This window comes from Pleurodeles waltl, chromosome 1_1 (genome assembly GCF_031143425.1).
Source record: "Pleurodeles waltl isolate 20211129_DDA chromosome 1_1, aPleWal1.hap1.20221129, whole genome shotgun sequence".
Classification (NCBI taxonomy): Eukaryota; Metazoa; Chordata; class Amphibia; order Caudata; family Salamandridae; genus Pleurodeles; species Pleurodeles waltl.
The window spans coordinates 165,676,169-165,694,464 of NC_090436.1; the positions used below are offsets into that span (position 1 = coordinate 165,676,169).

At 42.3% G+C, this 18,296-nt stretch overlaps 1 protein-coding gene across 4 annotated transcripts in view; it reads left to right on the plus strand.

The window, feature by feature from the left end:
* Positions 1-18,296, plus strand: part of RAB27B (RAB27B, member RAS oncogene family) — a 462,762-nt gene that overhangs the window by 269,509 nt on the left and 174,957 nt on the right. Inside the window, exon 1 of one of the 4 annotated variants that reach the window (XM_069219593.1) lies at positions 17,847-18,154. The exons of the other annotated variants lie outside the window; for them this stretch is intronic. The gene's annotated coding sequence lies outside the window, so the exon portion shown is untranslated. Of the gene's footprint in view, positions 1-17,846; positions 18,155-18,296 lie in introns of those variants that run through there. 4 annotated transcript variants of the gene reach the window in all.

An 18,296-nucleotide genomic window follows, 5' to 3' on the forward strand; every position in this document is an offset into this window, starting at 1 on the left:
TCTGTAAAAGGCAAGGAACCTACTTTTCAAAGTATTTACCACGTGATAGCAGTTCTAAAATGTTGTGATTTTGCAAATTTGTCATACCCACAATTTAGTTGCCTTTATGTTAAGGTACCTTATATGGAACCATAACAAAACACCCTTTACTAGTGTGGGATCTCAACAACGTTGGTGAGACACGCTCTGCAATAATGTTACCAGAGCTTTGGCAATACAGCATCTGCCAGTATCTTAGTGTTGCCTTGGCAATACACCACTTGCCTGTTCAGCTGGGCACTAACCCATCAGCCAGCATGTTAGTTTTGCCTGGCAATACTGTTAGTACCAAGAAGTACTAGTTTTGTTTTATAACCAGTATCAATCATTGCAATGCATATGCAAGAGAAATACTGTTGAATGTGATTTATATCTTGACTGGAGTGAGTGCCATAATTTGAATTACATTCATATGATTCTACAATGTTATTTTGGAGTTGCCATTAAGAAATATATGGGTGCGATTTAGAGTTAGGCGAATGGGGTACTCCATCACAACTGTGACGGATATACCGTCTGCCATATTACAAGTGCATTATATCGAAAGGCAATTGTAATAAGGTGGACGTAAAGTCCACAGGGGTGTAGCTCCAGGGAGGGCGTTTGGGGTGTTATACCCCCTAATAAATGTATTTTCTGGAAAATAGTTGGGTACAAGTGCTTTCAGTCGGGTATGGTGAAGTGTCTGTTGCATTTCACGAGGACTTTTTACATTTACATAACACAGACAAAAACACACACACACACACTCTCCCTCTCTGCTTTGAAGTCTTCAAAAATGTTGGTTAATTTACAAAATATTGTTTTCTCTCACTTTCTACCTGACCAACCCGCATTTGCCTCCCTTTCTGCTGCCCTGTTAGCTCCTCTCATGTGCCCTACATGTCATATAATGTATTTTAACATTATTTGCCAATGTGATTGTTGAAAACTCTGAAGCTCACATCCCGCTAACCATAACGACCAAGCTACGCCCCTGGATATCCTTCACGTTTGTGAAGGAGTAACCTGTTTGCCGAACTCTAAATCAAGCCCATAATTTCCCAGACCTGCATTGTGCCCTCCTGAAAAGCCCTGACTGTTCTTGTTCACCAGCAGGAATCCCTTGATCTTTCAGGCCCTTTTGAGCTTACTAGGATTTCATGCGGCACTCAGCCCCAGAATGTTATTATGCTGATGGCATTCTATATAATTATGAAAAAATCTTCATAAGAAAGCTATGGTGACTGCTGGCTATGAAATTATATACCTTTTATTGTTGTTGGACAAAGATCCACAAAGTTATTGAACCAAAGTATGAAGCACATTAGATTTCAAGGAAGCATATTATGTAGATCATAAAACACGCTTGTGTTTGGTAAAGTACAAGTGCATAATGGTCACTCTTCAACGCTGGATGGGTGGATGGATTGATGGACTAGTAGCCACGTTCATATGAACACCTGGCTGCTGAAACTCAAATGTTGACACAATATCAATTGCCCTGCAATTCAAATTCAAGAATGTAGAGCGAATTGCCCATTTTTACAGGTGAGACAAATAAAATTGTACATCTAATGCAACTGGTGCGGTACCAGGCCAGCCCAAGGGAAACCTGTTTGGCGGAGTAATATGTTTTCTGAGTATCTAATGCAGTGTCAAATTAAGCCTTAAACATACATACATGCACAGCAGAAGATAAAAAGACATAATGCAACACAAATACCACTTCCTTGAACGCAACCCGTCTTTTCACTGTCCTCGTTGACATGCTTTCGGAAACAAAAACCATACTCAATACAAAATTATCCTACCTTCTTGTTACAATTCCATGCTGGAGTGTTTGAACTGATTATTCATGGGTTTAATTATTAAGAGCCAGCAGCTATTTCTAGCTTGGGAGTGTTGCTCAGAAAGCCAGTGTGTATTTAAGATATGGGCTGTTCCACTGTGTTACTTACCCAAGCAATAATGTGACAAAGTCTGTGCTTTGTCATGCATTGTAACAGACATTAATTAATGTCGGGACACGTGGCATTATTTGTAGAAACACCATGGTCAAGAAGGAGGGCTTTATGTTTCTATACTAATACTATACTCAAAATGGTCGTAGTCCTACTGCATTGTGTCTGCTTCAGCTTAACACAATTAAATACATCCATCTTCTCCCAAGTCTCTAAAATGTGGTTTGGGGTTTACTGAAAGTTCTCGAAGGGTACAGAAATATAATTTTGACCTTTACAAAAGAATAGTAAACACAGGGGGCCAATTCACAAAGAGCCTCTACAGATGTGGCGGACCCTCTGCACTTGTGGTGGAATCTCCTCAATGAGAAAATGCAGTGTGGAGATTCCACCACAATTGTGGAGCCTCTACCACGATGAAGGATGTTCTTTGTGTATAGGGGCCAGTATTGTTTGCCTCCAGCAGAAACAACATCAAAGTGCTAGACTGACAGTATTTCCTGGTAACTGAGGTCAGATGAGAAAGTACCGTATATATGAGTATTTGTAGAGCACAAACTTAGCTAGAAAGGTGCGCAGAAGAAGGATGGAAGCCCAGAGTTATGATTCACGCTTTACAATGAAGCTGGATGCTCATGGGTGGTGAATCTTATCATGTGAAGCTGTAGTATTGTCTGAAGCTCACTTATTCTGATTTACTGCTTCAATGAATGGCAAGTGGTGGGCTGTAGCCCTCTTCATTTCCATTTCAAGTAATCAGCACAGAGTCAACAGAATAGAATAACTCAGCAAAAGGCAATAGGAGTGTGCAAGGATTTATCTTCTAAGCAGCGAGGTTGTCCATAGTTCCTGATTTCTGGCTTTCATGAGGGTTCCAAATATTCCAGGTTTACCTTCACCTGAGCAGTTCTTTTACAGCATTCACTTTCAGGACATATCAAGAAAACAACAACATTATTCAATTACAAGATTATTTTCATCAATACGCAATGCTTAATAGCTAAACAAAAAATAATAATAATCAAGAGCCCAAACGTTTTCTTAGCTATCTTCCCCCGGTGCTGCATAATGCTATGGTTGCTGAATGCCTAAATTGTCTAGCTTTTATTCAAACTAATGTGTTGATCTTTCAGTTTTCTACACTTCTTTTTGTCTTTATTTTTCATCCCTGCTCTTTCCCTTTGACACTGTTTTCCTATTTATCGCTAACTCATCATTTTCCCTGTTAAAGTCTTTCTGCTCCAAGCCAAATGTTAAAAAATAGTTTCTGGTCTCCAGAAATGACTGCTTGTGTCCACCACCTGCAACCACAAATGAAACACAGAAAACTGATTCAGCATAGTACATTAGCTGCGGATTCATTTTGTTTTTGTTGTAAAAGGATATATGCAACATAAAATGTCCTAAGAATCACAGTTTGGATGCAGAAGTAGAAAATCGAAAACCTTTGTAAACTTTGAGAAACTGACATTTGTTATTGTTCTTTTTGAAGGTTGCAAAAAACCTTTTGATATTTGCACACCCTTATTATTGATGCCCAGGTCCACAATATTTGGATTTGCATGGAACACGAGTGAAATGCACACCTCTACTGAGCAAATTTTCTATTTTATAGGTTATAGAGGGCAGATAGCCAGGACTCACACTATTTCATGGCTCTCTTAAGAATGTTTCACAATGGCAGGAGCCAACCTCAAAAGCCTGCTCTTCGGGTGTCATTTCTTTGTAGAATAACGGCTTAAATGCATATTGGTGGTAGAGAGGGGATCAATATTTTATTATCCTTTACTGTCCTATCATGTTTCTCTTTTCTGTCACCATTCGGTGGTAGCGCTGTGCAAAGCCAGCCATGCTAGCACTAAAAGTCTTACTGTTAAAATCTTGGTATGTCTAGTTCAAGAGTAATTCGACAATTTACATCCACAATTTTCAAGGTGCTGGCCAGTGTCATCATGTCACTGCATTCATTTGAAAACAAAAAAAATCACTGAAAAAGAAACAGAGCAAAAACAAATATGTATGCATGTTTGTTTACCTGTATGCGAGAGAATGAAGTGTGCTACAAAAAAGTAGTTAGTCAGTCAGGAAGACTAGAAGGGAGCACTCATCAAGCATCTAATGTGTTTTTTGATGGATGGTATGTCAGTTTCATGGGGTAACATGTTCGTATCCCAAAAAACGTGAAACCTTGATAAGAGACTAGCTGCCCAAATGACGGCCTGCTGTATATAAATAGTATACCACTCCACAAAGTAGCGTAATGTAGTGCAACATACCACACTATACCTTAACCTAAAAAGTACATTGAAGTCCCCGCATCAAAAAGATACATAAAACACAAAAGCTAAGAGTGGACATTATTTGTCTTTAATACATTAAATTGTGGGCCTGCAAAGTACCAATTTTAATTTAGATATATTGTTTAAATAATAATAATACTAAAGCATTGTTTTTTCCTTGTGTCCATCATACAAAGTAAAATTTAAGTTTCTTGGCTTGTTAAATGCCTTCTATTTTTACGCTTTCCAGTAATAAGCTTAAGTTTAAAATGCCATCGCATTGCAGACAGAAAAATGTAAAGCTAGATCGACAGATTAAAGAATATGCGGTGCGAGGTAAAACATTTTGTTCCTGTACGGTCTGTTTAACTATGATTGAATGCAGGCATAAACACTGACTACTGCATAGAAAAACTGCCTAGAAAGTAAAATTATTGTATATTGTCCTTCTGTGGCGCCTCCAAGTCTGCAGGTGCTGAGCACGAAGTGCCACTGTTTATACCTGTTTTACATAATAACGTAAAATTACATGTTTAGAAATTCTATCCTCAATTGAGCTGTGCACCCTTTTGGTATTTTCCTAATACCAAAGGTAAATTTACAGGTAAATTAATTTACTCACATGTATATATGCTACTACACTTTGTGGTAACTTTACACGTTTTTATTTTTCACCATTTCTGGGTGTAAAATGACTTCAAAATGTAGATGTACTAGTCTCCATCCCCTCAATTCAGGGGTTGGAGCCTTTTACAACAGGACTTACATGTGCAAATTTACAAATAAGTAACTTTTCACATGTAGGTGGAGGCCTCCACCACCAGTCCTGTGGTCTCCCTATGGAAAGGTATAGTGGAAATGTAACTTTTAAAAAAGTATTTAAAATAATAAAGTATAAATAATAATGCAAAATAATGTTTAATATTTATGGACCTGATTACGAGTACGTCACACCAAAGACCGCCGGCACTGACTTTGGTGATGCGACCGCCACATTGTGTGGCAGCCTGAGTGGCCGATTTGGATGGTGGCGGTCAGACCACCACAGGACCGCTGTCGCAAGCAACTCCTGACCCACCGCAGTGGCGGTGGACGGGAGAGTGGCGGAATATGGAGACAGTGCCGGCAGTGGCACTGCTGTCCATATTATGATCTGCCTTTCACCTGACCTTCTCATGCCGTGGACACCGCTATGAACAGGTTGGCAGAAAGGCAGAGAAGGGGCCACAGGGGGACCAATATTGCCCATGTCATGGGCAGTGCACTGGCCTCCCTGCCAGCATAGTTAGTATGCGCACTGTCTGCCATGGCAACAGTGCGTATACCGACTGCTGGCAGCGCAGGCAGTACAGTTGTCATTGACCTCGGCTCTCTCATAGAGGTGAAGCCAATGCCGCTGCACTGACCTCACCACCAGCTCTGCAGGAACATTGTAATGCGGCAGTCAGAAGGCTCCCGACTTAGTGGCGTCCTCCTGACCGCCGCATTGGCAGTATGGTGGTCCGAACACCAAGGTCATAATTAGGCTCTATGTCACATTAGAACCTATAACATAATATTATGGTGCATTACCTTAAAATTACATTACATAATTAATTTATTTAAATATATTTAATGAATTTATAAATAACATTTTCAAAGTCCCCATGTCCTGAAATGGTGGGCGTACCATTTCTTCTCATGTTACAGCCGGCCAATCAGAGCAAGGGCTCCTGCAGAACTCCCAGGAAGTCTCCCACTTCCGCAGGAACAAGACTGCTGACGGGAAAAATACCCCCTGATCCAATCAAATTGCTCTACTATTTGAAGTTATGAATGTCCAGATATACGTAAATTTTGAACCTTCATTTCTCAAAAACTACTGAATTGATTGACCCAAAAGCACAAAAAGCATGCTTTCTTGGTACAGTTCCAGCTTTCTGCCATATTTGGTGTAATTCCGTTCAGTCATTTGGGCTGCAGCATTGTTCATAAATCCCTATAGAAATTGCATAGGATAACTGTGTTTTTGGTCCACAGTGGCCATTGTGTGATTAAAATATATATATATTTTACGGACAAGAGGTCACCACTAGGTCTGTATAGTTAGGACCTGGTTTCCATAGACAAAGTATTTTTTGCTTTGCTACATAACTTTGGTGCCATTTGACGAATCTTCATGAAATTTACAAAACTAGTTCATCACTCGCTTTAGCTGCTGTCTTGAAAGTTTCATGGTGATTCATCAAGCAGGTGTCAGAAAAAAAGGGGTCCCAAAATGCATTTTCCCATGCAATTTTCACATAGATATTTTGAACATGACTACATCCCGAACCAGTGAATGGAATGACACCAAATTTGACAGAAAGCTCAGCGGTGTGGAATTTAATCAAATACCTACTTGTCGATGGAACAGGTTACTTCATAAATTTACTTGTTCTGTAAAAAAAATCTACTTGTCCCTTTGGTGACATGTAGTGTGGGGCCAAATTAGGGTAGCAAACTCATTATATAAGAGCTCTGATAACAGCCTCTCTGATTATATCAGGGCTAACACTATAGTAGGGTTTGAATACTACCATTTGTTTTATTTTGCCACCTATCTGCAGATCTACATATAGGGGCTGAAGGTAGCGGTAAACAATAGTTCCAGGGTAGGAATGTCCTTTTGAGTCTGTCAAACCGACTAACTTGTGTGTTTTAAAGGTTTTCACCAGCTCTTCTCTAATCTTTTCCGAGAAAGGTTGGAAATGTACCCCTGACACGGTTCAGAAGTAAAACTTCTTCCAGGGTTGGAAAAGGTGGTTGGAGGGAAAGTGAACGCTCAACAGCTTTTGCATGAGCAAATCTACACATGTATATTTCCTTGTGCTAAAATATATAGTTTACAAATATTTTCCAAGAGAATACAATTTTCTGGTCTACTTCTATAAATCATTGTGCATTCATGAGATATGTAAATCTGCATTAATGCAAAGACAAATACCATGGGTACACTTTAGTGACTTTCTTCAAGAATTGAGTCGTTTTGTTCAGTACCATGAACTACTATGGCAATGTGTGCTTTTTGAGACATAAAAGTATTTTTGCTTTTTGCCAATGTTTGTGATGGCCCAGCAGCTTCCACAACAATAAAGCTTTACAAAAGCCATGTCAAAACAAGACACACATTGACAAAATCCAAGGACTGACCACCAATGCCAGACCTATTGGCTTTGCCAATGCTTGTTTATTTTCAAATTTCTCATAATCTTTTTGAAACTAGTTCCACTGACTTTCCATTATGAATATTTTTTTTAATGCTACCATACATCAACACATTTTACTAAATTATGTTTCAAAGAAATAACATTTCACAGTTTAGTAAAACTTGTTTTCTTGCTGCATTTTTGTGAACATTTTATTTGAAAGCAAAGAACCAATAATCTTGCTGTCAGCCTGCTGCAAATATTTGCATTTAATCAGAGCATTCTGGGAGTGTTTTATGTAGTGTTATATTCTTAAACTTTGCAACTAGTGTACACATTCTTTTACTGGAACCATTCAGTAGAGCAGTCTGAGCTTACACCATTTATTTAGAACGCTCACCCTAATAGTAAAGGCTTTGCATTAAGGAACCATAAATACGAGTTCGAATAGCATTAACATATGGACACAAATATGACCTCAAGTGCAGACAATTCCGTTCCCTGTTCCATAATGTAGTACTGTAATGTGGCAGACAACGGGTTTGTGCTGCAGGGGGTTGGGCCTACTTGTCTGAAGGACAAAATAAATCTGGAAACTTGTTCGCCTTAACCCCAAACAATGGGCTATAGGAATTCCACACCCTTGAAGCTAGATCTTGGTCCAGAAAGATCTCTTTTTGTGATTTGGTTTAAATCCATTCAGTAATCTTGGAGTTATTAAAGAAAAAAGATCTTTAGATATCTAGGGATGCAGAGGGTCCGCAAATGCGACAGATCTCATGGTGAGATATGATTAGCTGCCAGCACTTCAACCAGGAAGTACTGGTAGCCATTTTGGGCCTCGAACTTAACTGAGCCCCAAGAAAAACATAATTTTTTTTTCAAAGGGATAGGGTACAAATACCCTAACCCCAGAGGCATGTTGATGGGTTCCCAGAGGGACCCCGTGTGAGGCTGAAAATGTTTTTTTTTTAAATGTTATCACAAATTTGAGGAGCATCCGTGAATCCACTGTAATTCTTTTTAAAGCGTGGTCGCCGTGATTGCTTTCTTTATTTCCCCCGGGTGGCCAGGTCCTGGGGGATGTACTTAATAATAATATTAGGGGAGGGGCACGCATGGCCGATTTCAGCCCTGGGGCCTGACCAAAACAGAATAATTGGAGGGGGCCCCTGGGACCCCATCACCCGGGGTCTGGTAAATATGCAAAATGGGGAGGGCTGGGCTGTGCAGCTCCCATCCCCGGGCCATGTTTGGCCAAATAGTCTGCCCCCCTCCCAGAGCAATTAACTGCCCTGGAGACAACATCTCCCTGGGGCCCAGCTCTTGCTACGTCCTGTGGTGCCTACCCCCAGGACATATCCGTTTTCTTGCCCACACTGGTGTGGGAAGGAAAACCTGTGTTTGCTGTCATTTGGCAGGAGCAATTTTAAAGCTCCCGCCAAGCAAGAGTAAATACTAAGACCACTTCCAGCAGGAGGAGCATAAAAAATGTTCCTGCCTGCTGGGAGCTGACTTTTCAACTGTTTCCCTGCAGATAAGAAAATAGCTCCTGCATGCAGGGAGCATCATTTTTTGCTGCTCCCTGTGTGCAGAAGCAATGCCAACTCACGCTGGAGGCAGGCTGGGACCGCAGGGGCATTGGGGCTCCCCCTGCTGCCCCCAACAAACAGACACTGAGTGTCCGGGTGGGGTCAGAGTACCCACCATTGACTGGCTGAGCCCCGGTGGAGGGGGCCCCTGGGGCTGTAATCGGCCCGCGGAGGGGGCCGCATGCTCCAGCGTCCTTTTCAGTTACTGGCCGGGCCCTGGGGCATGCGGTCCCCAGGGCTAAAATTGGCATGGGGAAGGATGTCTCCATGTTCCTCTCCAGGGTTCTCTGCATGTGATGATTTGAGCACAGGGCCTGGCCAGTGGCCAGACCCTGCAGCCAACATCTTGCCACGCACTGCTGAAGGCCATGCACGGTAACATAAGGTTAATTTAATTTTACTCAATGTTAAAAAAACCTAGAAATTTTCTGAGAAAACGAAGGTTACAGGGACGTTATAATTAGGGAATAGAATTAAAAAACCTTAGGGATGTTATAGCTAAATTCAGATTTTACACACACACACAAAACAACACAAATGCAGCACTTATAGTTGTACTTATCTGGAGAAACAGTAACTAGTTCCATAAATTAACTTCAGGCTAAGAGTTATAATTTCTTCAGTGCCTTTTTGGGTGGGAGAAGCAGAGGTCAAATGCTGTTAAGTTTAAAGCCTTGTGTGCTTATGTATTGGAACAAAAACTACCAAGGCAAAACCACAAGGATTAGTACCCTGGTTCCCAATCTGGTCACATCCTAGCATATGAAAAGTGTGGATCCCATCACCAAATTATGTTCAATGTAATATTCAATTGTACTGTGGGAGTGATCTATTGCTGTATAAATATGTCCCACTTCATCCCAGTCAAAGGTGTATCAACCGTCGCCAAGACTGGTCAGTTGGTTCTCCAACATGGTGTACGACTTAATGGTTTGCCAACTCCAGGGTCGCAGAGAGTGTTGTGCATTCAGACCATGTTTTTCCAGCTTTAGGTACCATGGTGGCTTTAAGTACTAAATTCCATCCTAAACCTGATGGGGTGATGGACAATATCGATCCAGAAGTTGAGAAATAGCTCTGCTGTTAAGTCACAGTTCAGGAGGAGTGGTTTTCCTTCCTATGGCTTGCAGATGTTCGTTTTAATCATGCAGAGGATAGCTAAATCTATCTCCAATCTGATGCTTCCAAGGGCACCACCTACGATGCCTAACTTCTATGCCATGTAAAAATCTTGCCTGTTCTGTCGCGGCCAGGCTACAGACTCTTTGGGTCTCAAGACAACATGCTATGCAACATTTACAGGTTTATGACTTTGCAGATAAAAAGTATGCTGACATAAAACACAGGGTGACACCGACACATGTAGTTGGGGAGGCCATGTGGTTAATCATAAAACATATAAATTAAGGCAGCAAATAAACAGAATTCCAAATACATTGGTCTTTGCAGAGGTGAGGCTTGAATTGGTGGCTCAGCAACGCATCTCACATTTCCACCCTCCATGCATATAGATACAGTGTTTCATGTGTTCCTCCTAAATCCAGTAACCAAGGGAACCGCCTTACCCATGAAACCAGAGGCTATTCGAGTAGAATGGTATTTTTAATATGAGGTCCCCAAAGTGTAAGATTCTTGATGGAAGAGATAGACATTGCAGTATCTTCTGAACAGGAAGGGTTAGGGGCCACTGAATATGTCATGGGAGCACAAACACCAAGTGCATGCCCCCCATTCAGTTTGGGAATTCTATTATTGACCACCCATGTTTGGCCCTAACACATGATGTTGGGGTAGGGGTAGTGTCTTGGACACACACATAAGACCATGAAAGAGTACATGTCGCAGGAGGATCATAAACAGTGGTCCACCTTGGTTCTAGAAAGATCACAATAAACAGAATAAGGAAAAGGGTAATACTAGTGGTGTTATGACAAGTGCATTACCTAAACACTTGTGCCAGAGATCACAACGTTGTGGTTTAGTGCCACCCCTCTCACTGAAGAACACAAAAACAACCACAAAGTGAGAACAAGGCATAACATGTATAAAAAACAGAACTTTGGGACATCATCAATGAAGCAGAAGCTCTGCCTCCAATTTTGCTTCCTCTCTTCATGCGAGTAGAAGTCAAATCCCCAGATTAGCCTTTCACTCGATATCTCACAAGCCAGCAAGCTCATGTGAGGATTCAAAAGGCACCAAGCACCTTCGGGAGTGGATGGGTTACAGTATCAGAGACCACGCCCCCATGACATGTCAAGTGCAGGTGTCCAGACACTACCAACGCCTTTCTCCTTTTGAGTCCCAGAAAAGGCCTGTGGCGCTCTATTTGCTGCTGAAGGTCTAGGATTCATTAAACTGAGGCTCGTGCATTTTTTGAAAGAGCTGCAAAAGCCCCAAAAGGATAAAAACAATTGCAAAGCAGAAAAAGTATCAGGTTGCAGGCAGGGAAAGAGCTGGCACACAGGAGCAGAAAAATACTGACCACTTAGAACAAAGCATCAGCCCCAAAAGCGGAACAATGCAGCACAACACAGATACAATTTTGATATGTGCAGCTTCTGAGTTCAGAACTACTTACATTGCAAAAGAGTAACTGGATGACCAGGAAGTAATTAAGCAATATTGACATGGAAAAATGCTGTTCCTGATAAGACAAAATGTTACTTCCTCCCTGATAGAAATGGGGTTACTAGTTGGCAATGGTCTGAATCCTGTCCAAGTAGGGACCCTCACACTAGTCAGGGTAAGGGGGTCATACTCCTAAAATAACCCCTGCTCACTCCCTTGGTAGCTTGGCACGAGCAGTCAGACCTATATCAAAGGCAATCTATTAAGCATTTCTACCTACACGCAGTACCACAGTGAAAACACTACAAATGGGCACCACACCAGTTTAGAAAATTAACCAATATTTATTTTAGTACAACAACACCTACAATGACAAAACCCCAAAATGCACAAGCAAAGATATACATTTTTAAAGATTAAATCGCAATAAAGCACTTAGAAACACAATAGCTCCAACTGGTGCTATCAAGGCGTTGTGACAGAGTTGTACCTAACAGTCTGATGCCACTCGCGAGGGAATGCGGCGCCGGTCACAGAGTTGCAGGGACCCCAGGTACAGACCCTTTGAAACAAGGCAAAGATGTGGCAGGGAGTCGGGGAGGTGAGACGTTGCTGGAGCAGCTGCGGCGTTGGTTCCGTACTGCTGTGCAGGAGGTGAGGCATCGATCGGTTCCTTACTGCTATGCAGGGGAGCTGCGGCATTAGATCCTTATGGAGGCAGCAGAGGTGATGCGGCGTCAGCGCCGAGGCATTGGTTCCTTACAATCCGGCAGGGTCAATGAGTCCAGTGGGTCAAGACGCAATGGGCTGACTCCTCAGGGTCACGGTCACACCACGGGGCCACGGGTGCTGCAGCGGAGGCATGCGTCACGGACGTCGGTGACACGACACTCGGGAATCACTGTGTTGCAGGATTTCAGAGGTGCTGCGGCTGCATTGGGGCTGCGGTGTAAGTTGTGGTAGTAATACTTCAGCAGTGACCACGGCTTCGGGTGTAGGCAGCGGCACAGAGTCCGGCAGCAATGCCGGTTCCGGAGTCGTCCGGAGTCGGGGAGCCTGGTTCTTCTGCTCTTATGCCAGATTTCACCCCCAAGGGCACAGGAACAGGAGTGGACACCTCTTGGCAAGTCAGGGTCCTCAGCAAGACAACCCAGGGGCTACCAAGTGAAGTCTTTGATGTCCCTGAGACTTCTTAACAGGAGACATGCTCAGTCCAAGCCTTTGGAGAAACTTCACAAGCAGGATACACAGCAAAATCCAGTCTTTGTCCTATCCAAAGCAGAAGCACCAACAGCAGGCCAACCCAGCAAAGCGCACACAGAAAGGGGCAGTAATCCTCCTCACAGCTCTTCAGCTCTTCTCCTTGGCAGAGTCACCTCTTGATCCAGAAGTGTTTGAAGTTGTAGAGTCAGCAGTCTAATACTTATACTAATTTCTGCCTTTGAAGTAGGCAAACTTCAAAACAAACTCTTTGTAGTGCACAAGACTTTGCCTCTCCCTGTCCTGGCCCCAGACATAATCTAGGGGGTTGGAGACGGTATTGTGTGAGGACAAGCACAGCCCTATTCAAGTGCAGGTGTCTGCTCTTCCCACCACTCAAGCTCAGGAAGACCCATCAGGATATGCAGGACACACCTCAGCTCCCTTTGTGTGGCTGTCTAGAGAAAATTCACAAACAGCCCAACTGTTAGTCTGACCCAGATGTGTATTCAGCAGCCAGGCAGAGGCACAGAATGGTTAACCAAGAAACAGTGGCATTTTCAAACTTGCAATCTAAAAAACAACTTTACCAAAATATGTATTTTTAAATTGTGAGTTCAGAGACCCCAAACTCCACATCTCTAAATGCTCCCAATGGGAAATTACACTTGAAGGATATTTTAAGACAATGCCCATGTTATCCTATGGGAGAGATAGGCCTTGCAATAGAGACTACAAATAGCAGTATTTCACTATCAGGACATAGAAAACACCCCAGTACATGTCCTACCTTTTAATTACACTGCACCCTGCCCAGGGGCCTGCCTTGGGCCTACCTTACGGGATGACTTACATGTAGTAAAAGGGAAGGTTTGGGCCTGGCAAGTGGCTGCACTTGCCAGGTTGAATGGCAATTTAAATCTGCACCCACAGACAGTGTAATGGTAGGTCTGAGACATATTTACGGGGCTACTAACGTGGGTGGCACAATCAGTGCTGCAGGCCCACTAGTGGTATTTGATTTACAGGCCCTGGGAACACATGTTGCACCATACTAGGGACCTACTAGTAAATCAAATATGCCAATCATGGATAGCCATTCATAATCACAATTTACACAGGGAGCACTCACACTTTAGCACTGATTAACAGTGGTAAAGTGCCCAGAGTATCAAAACCAGCAAAAACAAAATCCAGCACACAGTCAAAAATACAGGAGGCAAAAGGACAGGGGAATCAATGCCAAGGATGCCAGGTCTAACACTCCCAAAGAAATGTGTGTCCTGGATTTGATTATATATACACAATCTACTGGATCAGGGATGCACATTAGAAGCAACTGCGGTGCCTGATCCAGCTTCAACTGTCTAATGTGCAAAAGGTGTGTTCCTTCATCTGCCCTGAAGGACGACTGAGATCAAGATGTCGTGAGGTCAGGCTAAAGAAACAATGCTGCATGGTATGGTTTATCTTCTCCAATCTGTCACAAGTCAAACAAGGCAGTTGAGGAAACACCAGTTGGTAGGAATCAAATCCAACAACACATCACTTTTCACAAAAAAAAACTCTGAAGGAAGCAGGACCATGAGGTCGCTGCTTGCTTCTTGATTCTACAGAAGGCAACTGTCCAAAGCTCTGACTTCTCACAAAGGATAGCAGATATGCAAGTATCTTTATTTCAAGGTGGCCATCGCCCACAGGTTGGGTTAGACGTACTGCAGCACATTGTTGAAACTAGTTGCAGTAAAATAAAGTAACACTAAGAAATCTTCATGGAACATTAAAATGAGAATTGTTTATTTGAAAGCATATCCTTTGAAAATGATATTAAGAACAGAAAATTGATTATAAAATGTGCAAGATAAACAGCGAGTTAAGTGAACAATGAAAAACTGGTGAAGTATCAAACCAGACAACAGTCAGAATGCATGGAGCTAAAGAAGCTGATTAAGGAATCGGCTAAATAGAAATGAGTCTATTGGTCATGATTAAATCGACAGTTGATTTATAAGTTGTATGGTCTAGTCACTCTGATACAAAAAAAAAAATAAGGCTGAGAAAAGTCCAGAGAAGGGTACAGGTATGAGACTTGGTTAGTAAAGACAGGGAGACATGGGGTAAAAAATATAATATGTTTTGTGAGAAATAACCAATGGTTTTCCTATCAAGCTTATTATGGGTGCCAGACAAGCTAAGACTAAAGGATGAGAAATCATTAAGCATCAGTAGAATACAGGAGTACTCAGCATTGTGTTCTCTTCCCCTTCGTCTTTCTCCTGAGCAGCGTATTGTAGACATCTTTATCCACTGTAAGCTGAAAGGAGGCATTTAGAGGAAGGGGAAACTGTCTTCAGTTTTTTAACACATCCGCGCTGTTATTATCCTCCCCATGGTCCCTAAAGTTCTCCAAAGCCGGCCCTCCCAGGAATAGTTAGAAAAGAGATAAGAAATATGAGATGAGATTAGCAACGCTATTGCTGTGCGTCTCATGTAAACTAATCTTGCATGTAATTCTCTAGAGACACAATACATGATAATATGACTCCTAAACAAGAATCTATCTAAACATACTATTGGCTTGCTGCCAGGGTAGGGTTCAGCACCCATCCAAGGGTTGGAGTTGATAAAAGATGGTCAAATGACCAGAACCAGCAAGGCGTTAGTGGCCTAATTTGGTGATGGAGCACGGCTGACCACTTACTATTTTTCCATCCATGATGCTCTCTTGCTGACAGATCCAAGCTAATACATCGATTGAAGTGGTTGTAGATCAGGCCAACCGAGCGGAAGACCAGACAGGTGCTCAGGCTGGAACTACTGCCCCTCTGTACTGCTTGTGGTCAACTGTATCGAATCCACCTTTTATGTGTTTACCCTGGATTTTTTTCATTTTTACGAACCTTACTTTTACTGTTATTATGACTCTGTGGTATCTGACACTGCCATTCAGTGCCACGATGTGTGTGTTATCTTCCTAAAACTGTAATGCACAATTGGCTCCACCCAATTATTTTAATATATTTTTTAATTAGGGGTGGTAGATGGCGCTGAAAATGCACCAGTGGCATGAAGCAAAAGGTTTATTTGGGTTGCAGTGTGTATTTACACCACCCATGTGGATGACACAAATGAATAGCTCCATGGTGCTGTGGGGGGGCAGCAATTTAAAAGTGTATTTGCTACATCGAACAATCTGCCTTTATATATTACTTAAACACCCTAAATCGTGAATAATATTTAAAACTGGAGCATGCTAGAAACTGGGAAAAGTATGCCCTCGCAGTTAGCAGTTGCAAATAAACTGTTTGTGCTTTGTGGGTAAAGCTGTATTTTTGAAGAACAGACCTCGTTATGAATAAAATCCGTTTTTTTATCTCTAAGCTTAGTAAAATAATACAGTAGGTAATAAAAAAAGTGCAAGTTACTTTCAAAAATCTATTTCACTGCTGAAACCACATTTTTGATAGCTTTAGCGGAAAAGTAACATAAGAGAGTGTACTTAGTACTTTATGAGAAAAAAACTGGTTTAGAACTGGTTTCCTCTCTGCCCTGCATCTAGAACTGATTACACCGCATTGGTTGACTTCTTAACCACCCTCTTCTAGAAAGATAATAGCTTGGCCTCTAGCAGCAGAAAGAGGTGAATATTTTTAACACCTATTGCTTAACAACAATTAGCCATTTGAGATGGAGAAAGGAGTAGCTGACAGCACAAATGGTTACTTTCACAATAATTCCTCCACGGTGGGATTGCCAAATTAAGCTGATTTCGAGCCAAGCTAAATAGTCTGTGTTCCCAGTAGGAGAAATTACTAGGTCAGGTTTAACACTGACAGGGGGGAGGAAATCCCATCTCTACAAGGGAAGTGGTTAGAAGGAGGGCCAAGAATTCAGCAGGTGAAAGAAGGCTAGTGCCATCTTGGTTGATGCACTTTGGGAAGGTCTGCAGTAAATTCGCAGAGGAAAAGCAAACAAAGAGGTGGGAATACTGCAAGCAAGCAGCTTGATTGAGTATAGAGAATGTTCCAATCAATGGCTAACACAGGTATTAAGGCTGACACCTCACTGCCACCTCCTCTGGACATTCCTGGACCTGAAAAGAAAATATCTTGCAGACTGTCGGAAGAAAAAGACCCAAACACTGCTGACTCCTGCTGGCAACCATAGACTTGAACTTCTGTCCATGGCTTAAGTGGTTAGCCTTCAGTTACCTGCTACAAGGCCATGAAAAGCAGAACTCTGAACTCCAAGAAAGCCAGGTTGATCACTGAGGGCTAGACCCTGCAGGAGACCCTAGAAAGAGACCCTGGAAAGAAAAACTAAAACCTTATCTGCGTATGTGTAAATAGAAAAGGAGATTTAGACAGGAATATATATTAAACTCATGTAATAGGTTTGGGAGCAACGTCTTCAGATGTCTAATTAGCCAAATAACTAATTTGGTTAAGGTATAGATTGGTTCGGCTGAAAATGGAAGAACGCCTCAGTGACTCCTTCTGCTGGCCACAGATAGTACTCCCTTACCTTTCAGTTATAAAGATATTAACATTAAGCGTACAAGACTCCAACTGCACAAATAAGACAGCTCCAAAACAAGGCATTTGGGCAAGCTTAAGCATACTCTGAAATCCTCTCTTTTTTCGGCAGTCAACGGGCTGGGGAAAAAATTTAATTATTTTAATATCACTCGTAGCAGAAATCAAAAGTCCTCATGAAAGCCCACCGACAACAATGAATGTCAGTGAAGGGGATGTGTGCTCACAAATCGTGGAAACAACCTGGTCAGTCGCCAGTGTGTATTTCTACTTCCATTTGTTTTGAAGACCCACCATAACGCAAAACTGCATTGCTACTCTCGATTATATAAAAATGCACTTTAGCAGCGGATCTTACCAAGTGTAAACTCGGTCCAAAAACGACACGGCTGTCTTTTATTACAACCACATTATTGAAGTGCCGTAGGCAATACGTGTCCCTGAGAAGCGCTTCATCGCCACCGTAAAGGCAGCTCCGCGCTTCTCCCCGGCTGCTCTGATTCATCTCTGACACTTCCTGGTTACGCGCGGACCCCCAGCGCGTGACGTCACTTCCCGGCTCCGTCTAAGGAGCAGCATGTCATGAGACCATTGAAACAGTGGCTGGGTACCGGGGCTGCGGCTGTGGGCTCTGCAGAGCTGCTGGATTGTGTGTCTGGCTTGTGTGCCTGGCTTGCACGAGCTGAGAGAATTTTCACTGGGAATAAACGGTTTCCGCTTCCAGCTACCGTCCTTCTCCAAGATTTCTCTACTGAATGTTGAACGAAGAACGGGTTTCTGAACTGCTGCATTTAAACCGACCTGCAGTCTTATACTCTTCAAATGGAGGTGAGGTTGTGTGTTATCGTTGATTTTTAATGTTGAAATATAAACCTTGGTTAATTTGGTTATGAAACATTTCATCCGCAGAGTACTTTCTAACGGAGCATTCCGTGGATATTTTAAAGGCATGTCAGTATTTATTTCTGCT